General features: G+C 39.4%; 1 protein-coding gene across 2 annotated transcripts in view; it reads right to left on the reverse strand.

Moving 5' to 3' along the window:
- Nucleotides 1-11322, reverse strand: part of dcc (DCC netrin 1 receptor) — a 403570-nt gene that overhangs the window by 274905 nt on the left and 117343 nt on the right. The gene's annotated exons all lie outside the window — the stretch shown is intronic.

The raw sequence follows: 11322 nt of genomic DNA on the forward strand, positions 1-11322 counted from the left end.
CTAAAACATGGATGCTTCACACACATCTTCAACCTGGAAGCACGGAGAATCTATAAAAGCACAGTTTCAAGGTGGACACAAAAAACTAAAGTCAACAATTCAGTATCGGAGAAAATGTCTCCCCATGTGCTCCTGAGATATGACATTGAGTAATGGCCAGAAAAGTGTTTTTGCAGAACATTATGATGTCACAGTGAAGTTGGCCTTTGATCTTTTAGATATAAAATATAATCACTTTTTCATTTTATTCTATCAGACATGTGTGTGCAATTTTGTCGTAATTAGCGTATGAATTCTTGAGTACTGGCCAAAAACACATTTTGTGAGGTCACAGTGACCTTTGATCACCAAATTCTAATCAGTTAATTCTTGAATCAAGTGGACTTTTGTGCCAAAAATGTGGAAACTCTTTCAAGGCCTTCTTGTGATTCATTCACAACATGAGAAAGGCGCAAGGTCACAGTGACCTTGACCTTAGACCACCAATATCTAATTAGTTCATCCTTGAGTTCAAGTGAATGTTTGTGCCAAATTTGAGGAAATTCCCTCATGGAAATCTTGAGATATTGACTTCACAAGAATAAGATGGGCAGACAACATGAAAACATAATGCCTCAGGTGATGGCTGTTGCCGGTAAGAGGCTCAAACATGGAGTGGATAGAATTCACTCCACCTAAATATACTTTTTATTGATATTTCATTGATTGTTTCTTTGACTCCTCCCCTACCGTTTCCTGTTTTCTCTATACAGAGGCATTTTTCATTTTCATTGTTTTGGGTTGTAACAGGGGAAAACAAAGGGAACACTGTACACGCCAAACAGGAAACAGCAGCAGCAGCGCCACAGCAACAATATGAAGTTCAATTCAACCCAACACAACTAAACTAAACTCTGTCCAGATCAGAACAGAACTGTCTTGGCCTGTGACAGTGTCACTACCACTACCTCTATGATTACTACAATACTGCTGCTGCCACAACAATCACTGCTTAATGAGCTACTTGTGCACCTACATCTATTAAGACTACTACTGATATTGCTGGCGTTAGTACTAAAAGTACTTGAGAGTCAGAAACAAAAGACAGCAGCAGCGGGGGTGAAGAAGAAGAGGTGAGCTGACAGTAAAGGTTTTTTAGGTCGACAAGAAGAAGAGAATTATATAGACAAAAAATGGAACAGGAGTGAAGTGAGTCACAGCAGGTGAAGATGTGAGAGAGAAAGACAGAGTTAGACTCTGAACAGCAGGAGGACCGATGAAAGTCAGAAAGAAAGACAGAGAGAGAGAGAGACAGGGACAGTGTGGAGAGGCAGTGTCCAACCCGCTGTGTTTAGGACACACGCCGTTTCCTGTCGGGCCAAATTCACTTCAACAACAAGCAGCCTGTAGCCACATAAACACAAGACCCTGCTGATGCCAGCCTCACTCTGCTCTCACACTGAAAGGCCTGTTTATTCTATCATCTGAGGCTCATGCCTGGTTGTATTTTAATTTCAACATGGCTGCCGGGCCTCTGGGCAGATTAAACAGACTCTGCAGGAATGTCAGGAATTCATAAAGAGAAGAAGAGATCTGGACTGACGTGCTGACGTATTGCGGTAAGCGAGTTGTGTCATTTCCGGTGTTTCTGNTGTGAGGCAAATTGTGATTTGTGATATTGGGCTTTATAAATAAAATTGATTGATTGATTGAATTGAAGCTTATTTTCTTCTCTGTGTTGATGTTGTCTTGAGATTTTACAGTTAAATTTAAACTGGCTTTAAGGCATTTAGGCATTTATAGGGCCATATAAAATCTATCTAAAATCTGTTGTAATTTTTTCCAGATTCCACGTTTTCTGCTTTAATTTTTCTGAAGTATGTGTTTTACAATTTAAGGACATTTTGTCATCAGAAAGTTACGTAGTTAACGTATTCTGCACTTCTTGCGAATAAATCCAATGTTATCATACTTCCATATATGTATTTATGTACTGTATTAACATCTTATTTTGAAAAGCAGACATAGTCATATGCATATCCTGGGCTGTTTCAATGAATATAGGCTTGGCATGGTGCACTCCAACTAGGTCCTCAGGACCTGCTCAGCCTTGCAGTCAATTTTTCCCTGTGGCCACTCGCAGCAATGCAGGGAAAAAATCCCTTTCAGCCCAAAAAGCATTTTTCCCATAGGCCACCATTACAAAAGAGATGTCTGTAAAACTGTTGACAGGACACCTCGAATTGCAAACAGGTCAATTATAATTCTCTCTATTATGAATTTTTGATCCATGGAGGTTTTATATTTGTACAACCTTCCTCAAGCTGAGGAATTTAAAGTCTATAAACTGAGCAGAAACTTGCGGGTGGAGCCAGCGGGAGAGACACTACTGCGAGTTGCATACGCCTATCAGTCCTTGTCTGAGGGGTCACTGCTCCTTCAAAGGAGACAAAATCAATACTGTGAAAACTGTACTTCTGTACAGCTAAGACAACAAGACTTCAGGAAGTTACTCCTCCTGGCAGGTGGAAAGAAGTATTTCCAGCATGTAGATTATGATTACATCATTTTATTGATCCCTAGAGGGGAAACTATTTTGGTCATCCACATACAGTCACAAAATAAGAAAAGAGGAACAAGTCAGACAGGTCGCATACAGCATGAGAGATATACTGTAACAGTAGTAACAGTAACACCTAATTTATGGTTGGGCACTTGACACTTTTGAAGAGTGTTGCTAAACAGAAAAGACGTATTTTTGACAAAAAGGTGTTGTGCTTACATTTTGCATGCCTGGAGAATTTTGTTATGTTGCAGACATTGTCATAAAAATGTTTAAGAAAACATACTTAAGCTTGCTGTTTAAGCGTAATACAAGATTGTTTCTTGCCAGCCAGCCACCATATTTGTTTCCTGTGTCAAAATGGACGAGCTTGCATTACATCACCCACTAGTGGAGGCATTTATTGGTCCTGTGTGGCACAGTACATTCTGGTAATTGTAGGTTTTCTACCTCTTGAGCAAAAGCGAATGCCACAGCCCTTTTCCTCTCTTTTCTCTTGTCATGTGGCACCAATTTCAAAAGTGTTTGTGTCTTACTACTGCATGGACAGCCTAGTTTTATGAGAAGACTATCTTTCCCACAGTGAAATACTGTACTTCTGTAACGGAAGTTAGACTGATGTTGATTTTCTCACATTACTCTCAGAAAGACAGAGAATGAGACAACTTTTTTTCCCCAAAACTTTTCTTTTAAACTAAATAGATTTCTTTTAAATGATCCTGAGAACTCACCTAATGCTTAATGGATTATGAATAGACATGTCACTGCAGGTCCTTTTGTTGAAAAGCAAGAAGATGCAATCTACTTGCTATCTTTGTAAATATCAAAATGAAACAAAGTGGTATTTCCCTCCCCAACAAACCATTTTGGCCAGGTGTACAGACACTGGCTTGTAATGCACACTGCTTGCAATTTAATGTGGATATAGCAGCTTCAGTCTTGCCAACAGCATTGATTCTACTCTTGATTTAATGAGAGACAACTGGGCACAGTGTCTGGCCATTACGTCTTTGTTTTGGACATGTCATGCTCTTATTAAACAGCACCAGTAGAGAGATGACAGGAAACCAGGGCAAGAGAGATGCTATGAATGTGCTCAGCCAGAGTCAGTTCGTAGACGTTGTGGTTCATGGTTGTCATCTCATCACCTATAAGCCACTGCATGCTCTGGATCAAACCCTGGATGTGTAAGACTGTAATTCACTTTCTCAAATGCACACATTTTGTTTCTTTAATTTCTAGAAAAGGGTTTCATAAGACATTTCTGTGTCTTTTAACATCTTTAAAATTATATTTTGGAGAAACTACACTGCGGTTTGCTGTTTTAAAAAGTTTTGAGTAAATTTCCAAATCCCAAGAGTCCTAAATTTCTGCCAGTATGTGTCTTCATGAGGACTTTTCATCCAAGGTTGAGACAGAAAAGGAAATGCAGTCTGGTGTCTGACTTTCCTTGCAGTTTATGCTTTTGTTATTTTGTTTTCCTGCTGGTTTAAATCAGTTCCTGTTTCCTCCGTTTCACCTCGACACACAAACAGCAAACACAAACTTTAACTCTGACACAAACACTAACTTTCTCTTTCTATTCTGTAACATTAAAAAAAGCCTCATTTTGGCTCTTGAATTGTGGGACAAGCTGCCACTGTTTGCAGGTTTGCGCTTCTTCGCGGCGGTGAGGACTTGAGCCGCTGTGACATCACAGAGATCAGAAGCGACGGGAACGCTGATGTGAATTTGGATCGTGTGTCTTATGTAAGTTCTGTTGCTGTCTGTTCCTGTGTGGTTCACACTGCTGCCTGCAGCTGCACACACACACACACACACACACACACACACACACTTATGAGGACCCTGTAATGATAAAGGTTTTATTCCTGGACGCTTAACCTGACCCTTAACTATGATTGCCTCAGGTCTAGTTCTACAACCCTGAAACAAATGTATTAATGTTCATGCCAACTAATAACAAATAACTAGTTTACACTGTGGGTGCTGAGAGTCCTCATAATGTGGTGAAATGGTTTTTGTCCCCATGTGGGTACAGAAAACAGAGGACAGTCTCATCTCAGCGTCACATCTTTCAAAGTGGCTAAATGACTTCTGATTTAATGCTGCTTTATCACTTTTATGTCATTACTATTTTAAATTCCATCACACAAGTATAGTATAGCACTATATAAACTGTCCATCCTGTCAGAATTTACCCTCGAGGAACTGTGAGCCACCATCTTGGGTGAACACATAGCCCAGTCCCCAGAGGAAAATGTCGGCAAATTTGCGTGTATTATATGCATCACATCAAGATTTCCAGGGTAGCGTAGTATATAAACTGACATTGTCATTGGTGGGTAGAGGGGATGGTGGATGGTGTGACACCTACGTGAGACGCCTGCCAAGCTGCAGACCACTGCAGACCATTGTTTGAGACCAACAAAACAACAAATTAAGTTTTTTGTTCTAGCGAGTATTTGCTGTGTTTCCCATGGCTTTGTTTTTTTTCCAGATATAGTGCCACAAAAAGACACCGCTGCATTTGCTGCCAGGATTGTGCCTCGAATACCGGGTATTTTAAGCCAAAACATGATCGTTTCTAACAAAAACCAAGTGGTTTATGTGCCTAAACCTAACCGCATGTTTACCATGACAGTGTTGAAATGGAAATAAAATAAAAATTTCAATGTATCCGTTATATAATAGCATACAAATGTAACGTAACTGTGGCTTGTGGACAAGTGTAATGTCAACATTTCTTTCGGGTTTTTTTTGTTTGTTTTGTGTTTTTTTAGCCCAACTAGTCAGTAGAGATTGACATACATGTACCACTGACCTTTTTCATCAAAAGTGGTCAGTGGTTACTAGGTACAACAAGCATAACATGTTCCATATTGATGAAAGAAATATGTTAATTTTAGAGTTATTTCTGTACAGTTACTTAAAACAAACTAAGCTGTGATTAGTCCACTGTTTCTCTAGTCAAAAACAGCCATCAAAGGGCAGAACAACAGACCTATTTAAATCACTGAAGAAATCTAAGAGGTAAACGTCCAACTTGTGGTATTGCTGCATCATGCTGTTCTCATAAACTGTTTGTATATTTTCCTACAAAAAGTTATGCACCCCAATTGGTGCATATCCCACCTAATTATGACCCAGTAATTAGTGCATAGCCCATTTACTTTAAAATGCCACAATTACATGACCAATGCGCTGACGAAAGTAAACAAGGGAGTGGTCTTGAGCAGTCTTGTAAGGAGGCAGGTTGGGGCAGTGGATGGGTCACAAAATCACGGATTTTACCCTGAGACTTTCCCCAGGAGATGCGTGTTCACAATTGTGTAAACTTTGAGTGAGCGCTGAGTAATTTTAAGGTTCATCCTCACCATGTTTCTCTTCCTAACCCTAACCACAGTAATGTTACTTGCCTAAACCTAATCGCCGTAACTTTATGTTAATTACGTAACTTTATGTTAAGGATGTTACATCATTCATTAGGCACTAATTCGTATGGTATCATATGACTTGTTGTGTGTGCATTTTCGTAGGCTTTCATAGGAATCATTCTATGAGGATACATTGATTGCTGAACTGTATTCTGCTCTGTGTCTTGCTGCATACAGTATTTTTCATGTGCTCAGAAGACTTTCAGTCAAAACATTTTCAGAGAGTGAAAGGTTTTCTCCTGCAGACATGGCTGTAACATTCTGTGAATTCTCTGCACATGTTATGACAGAGCCAGGTCTTACAGTGAGTTTGTTGTGATAGGTACAAAAAGATGCAGCTTGATTAAAAAAATAAAAATAAAACTGTAGACTGTAATTATGAACAGTTAATTGTTTTACAGACAGCTGTACTGTACAAAGAAAGAAACAGAAAAAAACTGTGAGTACATAAAAAGAACCAATAACCTTTTTTAAGAAAAGGAAAGACAGGTTTTTTTACAGGTTCAAATTCATCATTATGTTACAGAGCAAAACGTCCTCATCTTATCAAATCCTACTTTTTTTTTTTAGTTTTATTGGAGTCATCTGCCATATTCGATCTACTTACCCTAAGCCTAGAAAATTCCAGAAACAAGCAAAACTGACCTGGACGCAGAATCATCTCTCCTGACTGGGTGATGTTTTTCTATGATCTAAAGGCTAAAGATGAGACTAAATAACAACTGATGAGTCACAAAATGTTGTTCATAATGTACATATAAGCGGATTTGTAGGATTTTTTGTTATGTATTGAATCAGAATGACATCATGTTTCTTTTTTTTTTTACCTATCAGAGAACATGTTGTATGAATTTACTTAAACAGACTGAACAGCCTTGTGAATCAAAAGTGGAGCAGAGAGTTTGAAGTGATCCTCAGTCAGAGAAAAAATTCTGATCACAGAGAATGAAAAAGTAAACCAGCATGAGGGGAAGTTAGAGAGGAATAGAAATGGGTCAAACCATGAGGATGTGAGGAGGAAGGAATGAAGAGGAGGACTTAGGAAAGAAATAGCAGTAAGAACAAAGAGGTGAGAAGAAGAAAAAAAAGGAAGAAACTTTGACCCTGATCTCAACATGCCTTCACTCCAACTTCCTGTCTCCAGATTCAAACCAGCTACCTCTATTTTCAACCAAAAACTTATTACTTTGATTTCTTTGATTTCCATGAGGACAGTGGCTGTTGTCTCCCTGCTGTTTTCATCCTCATTAGACAAACGGACCAAAACAACTCGGATGGATAATAACATGCAAATCACAGCAAACAGGCGGGGGCAGCAGAGGGATCTGGGGACGCTCCTACACTGAATCGTCGCCTTGGGAACGACTATTATCCGCTTTTGTGGTTCAAACCCCACTCCTCCTCACTGCTGTTAATTGGGATTTGTCCGGATCCTCAGAGAGTCAACGGCTAATTGGGGACGGACAGACTGAAGGCCGTTCTGTCTCTCCCTCCACTTCTGTGAACTTTAGCTAAGAATTTAAAGATAATAGTTTGTGTTTGGAGTGGTTGGGAAATAACACTGTGAGGTTAAGACACCGTAGCTTGAGATGAGCAGCTAAAATACAATATAACAGAAATTGTCGCTGTTAGGCAGAAACCTTGTATGTCAAAAACTGCCAGATATTAAAAAGAAAGTGTTATGAAATAATTGAGCACTGCACAGTCAAAGTAAGTATTGTTGTGTCTTACATATGGTCAGATACTTGTATATGACATCATGTTACTGATATTTTATCAAAATCAAGCTCAAATGGAGTTACGAGGTTTTTGACCATCAAATGTGATTCGTGGTTTGTCCGCTTTTGGTTAGAACAGCTGCATCTCAGTTAATAAGTGCTTTGCAATAGGCAAAGGTGGGAGTAAGTCACACATGTATGAGTTAAAAGTAAGTTTAAAGTTACTGTGGTGAAAATCAAACAAGTCAAGTTCCTGCAACAAGTCACGTTGTTGCTCAGGTCAAGCAAGTCACAAGTCATATGAAATTCCAATGATCTGGTTAAACAAGCTTTCCAGCTAACATTTGACCAGCCAATAAGCTAATACATTAGCTGAAAAGACACAACCACGTACCTGTCTTTGTGGGTTTTGTAGTGATGTATGAAGTTAGATGTTGTGGTGGTCGTGTCACTGATTCTTGAGCTACAGACCTTGCATACTGCTGTTCTCTTCTTACTACTACCATTGACAACATAATCCTTGAATCCAAATTGTATTATTGTTGGACTGGTCCCCTCTATGTCCTAGCAGGTTGCACACATTTCACTAGTAATCACCCAATCATGATTCAAAAACAAATGTAAATTCTCAATATCTAGAAAAATACAAATAGGCCTATTTAATAAAAAATTCAAGTCCATTAAAGTCATCTGTCTCAAGTCTAGTTCAAGCCAAGCCATGAATACTGAGTGAAAGTCAAGTTAAGTCAATTTGCAACTTGAGTCAAGTCATGTGACTTGAGTCCCCCACCCCCAGCAATAGGTTATCATCAATGCGCTCAGTTTTTTTCTGTCGTATGATACATTTGGCATAAATCTCTCTCTTTATCAGACTACAAATGAGACAAGTATTACCTAGCAAGCTAGGAGCTATTCACTGGTAGTAGGGTGGGTGGAGAGCAGGGGAAAGCAGGTGGATACTTCAATGACAAACTATAGGTAGCAGCTGAAGCATCTTGAATTCAACCAGTGCAGACCCCAGTTCTGGGGGTCACTGTGGGCGGATGGCATGTATTAACATTGGCCCTCACAGAGTGTTTCTTCAGTAAAGAAAATGCTGTACTTATTCAAACAACCAGTTCTTTATTTAGAAGTCAGACAAAATCGCCTTGTAACTGTTTGTCTTAAGCTCTGCTGTGTGCGACACTTCATTCAATGATGGGAGGGAGCTAGAAGAAATAATTACTCTTATGCTTGTTAGTGCAACAGAGTAAGCAGCTAAATGGGTCTTTTTCACAGCAGGTATTGGGACTTGTAGGACATGCAGAAAGCCTTTCCAGTGTTACAGTGAGCCGGCATGCACAAAGGACAGACAGACACGTTGGCCATCAATATCGCATCAGACACTTTTAGCTAGCATGGACTGTGAAGGATTCTCAGGACACTTTCGCCATAGAAGGATCATACAAGGTAGAATACCTATTTATAGGTTGGAAGATCAGACCTATATAATTTGAAAGATCATGATGTGCCGAAGGCTCCGTAACGCAAGGCTGCGGCTGGCCTCATTGGTTCCAAGTCCACAGAGGTCCATGCAAGAATAGGAGATGTCAAGCAATGGTACAAAGCAAGTTTTGTACAGCACAAAGAAGGTTACTTTGTGTTTAGTTTTAACACTGTTTTTAATTGTTGTTTTTGGTTTTATGGTCCATGCATGAAACATATGTGTCAGTGTTGTATTATACATAAATGAAACAATGTTAACATTTCAATTTTTTTTTATCAGTATACTCTGCTAATCCCTCCCCCTTTCTCTCTCTCATCTTTGTATGTCTTTGTACTCATTGTTCAGCCTGTGTATTATTTCTATTTCTTTTTCCTTTTTTCTCTCATCCTAGTAGTAGTCTCTCTCTATTCCTCTTTATTCTCTGTGCTCATTCATCAGTAGTCGCTCGCTCACTCCGCTGTCCCTCTGCATTTCTTTATACTCCTTCTGTTTTTTCTCTCCTCAGTCTTGCATGCTCTCTCTCTCTTTCTCTATCTATCTATCTGAGTGTTCAGTGTTTCTAATTAATTCCCAGTTTAGTCATATCTGAACACACACACACACACACACACACACACACACACAGGCATACGGTCAGACTGCTAATTGAATTTTTAAGCCTCCGCTATTCATTAGCATTTTGCCTTGTAATGTGTTGTGTGCCCCCTGTGTGTTGCTTGTGTGTGTGTGTGTGTGTGTGTGTGTGTGTGTTTGCCCACAGACGTGTGTTTATTGTTTAACACATTTAATTCAGCTCAGGATTGGATAGGAGTGCAAAATTAACACTGACCAACTAACCAATAGAGAGGTAGCTGATCTCCGTCTGCTGCATGATGACTTGCAGATTTTATTGATTTGGTCATTTTTCCTTGATATTTGCGCTTCGACCATAAGAAAATAAGCAGATTACGTAGTTAAATGGTTTGTTTTTGCGTCTTTTTTAATTTTTTTTTTTTTTTTTTTTTTAGTTGTGATTGTTGTTATTATTTCCTGCTTTGTCGTGCTCTAGCCTACAGATAAAGTTAATACCGTTCAGTGGCCAGTTATGAATGACACTGATCAAAGATTTGTTGCTGTCTGTTTTAGCTATTAAAACCTCTTGCACTCCACCCCCATTTTGTAGCAAAAACGCCTAAAATGACATACCCAAATTAAAATGATTGTAGCTTCTGAACTGCTCTGACTACATGCATGCATGAGGTCTTGCCAGAAAGCAAACTCCTTGAAGTTTCTTGTGAAAGTGTCAGAAACACCCTAGATGATACAGAGACAGAGTAATGGGCCACTGAAATCAGTCAAAAATTGAAGATTTTGGTCCGCCTACAATGAAAAATGTTTTTCAGGATGAATAACTGTCTGTGGCTTCATCTGTGGAGGTAAATGACAGTATGGGGCTGTAGAAACACTATCAATGAACACGTGTTTCAAATTTGAAGAAGAAAGCACAAAGTATGACCATTCTACAGTGTTTTTTCCATGAAAACAGCTCCAAAAGATAAGTCGGTCACTCTGCTTCAAAACAGTACTGTCAGTGATCAAACAACACTCAGCCAGCTTCTAACATTGTACCATGTTGAAAGCAGGCGTGATTGTGATAGCCGATGTTGTTTTTGACACAGAAACACCATAAAACATCACCAGAATAAGACCACATGAAAGGTGAAAGTTATGATCCCACTTTCTAGACGGTGTATCTCAGCCAAAAATAGTGGTAGGAGTGAGAGTCGCGTGTAATCCTGTAACTTTTCCCCGTCAAAAAACGGCATGACATGACTTGTCACCACTCATCGTGATTTGCAACATGCTGCAGCTCCCTCAGATGTAGACAAGGCAAATACTTTTAAGCATCTGAAACGTGCTGCAGCATAGCTACTAAAAAATACAACAACTGACTGTGGCTGCGATCAGCCCAAGCATTCACCTGGTAGTCTCACCACCAGACAATCAGAGATCTCAAACATCGGATTAGTCTAAACGGTGATACAGTGATGTGAAAAATGTGATATATAGGCTATATATATAGCTAAAAGCTCTGCTGGTTTTCTACCCGGAAGTATTTGTAAACAACAAGGCGATTCCCTCTAACGTTATAGTCCGGCC

This window comes from Epinephelus moara, chromosome 9 (assembly GCF_006386435.1).
Source record: "Epinephelus moara isolate mb chromosome 9, YSFRI_EMoa_1.0, whole genome shotgun sequence".
In the NCBI taxonomy this organism is placed as follows: Eukaryota; Metazoa; Chordata; class Actinopteri; order Perciformes; family Serranidae; genus Epinephelus; species Epinephelus moara.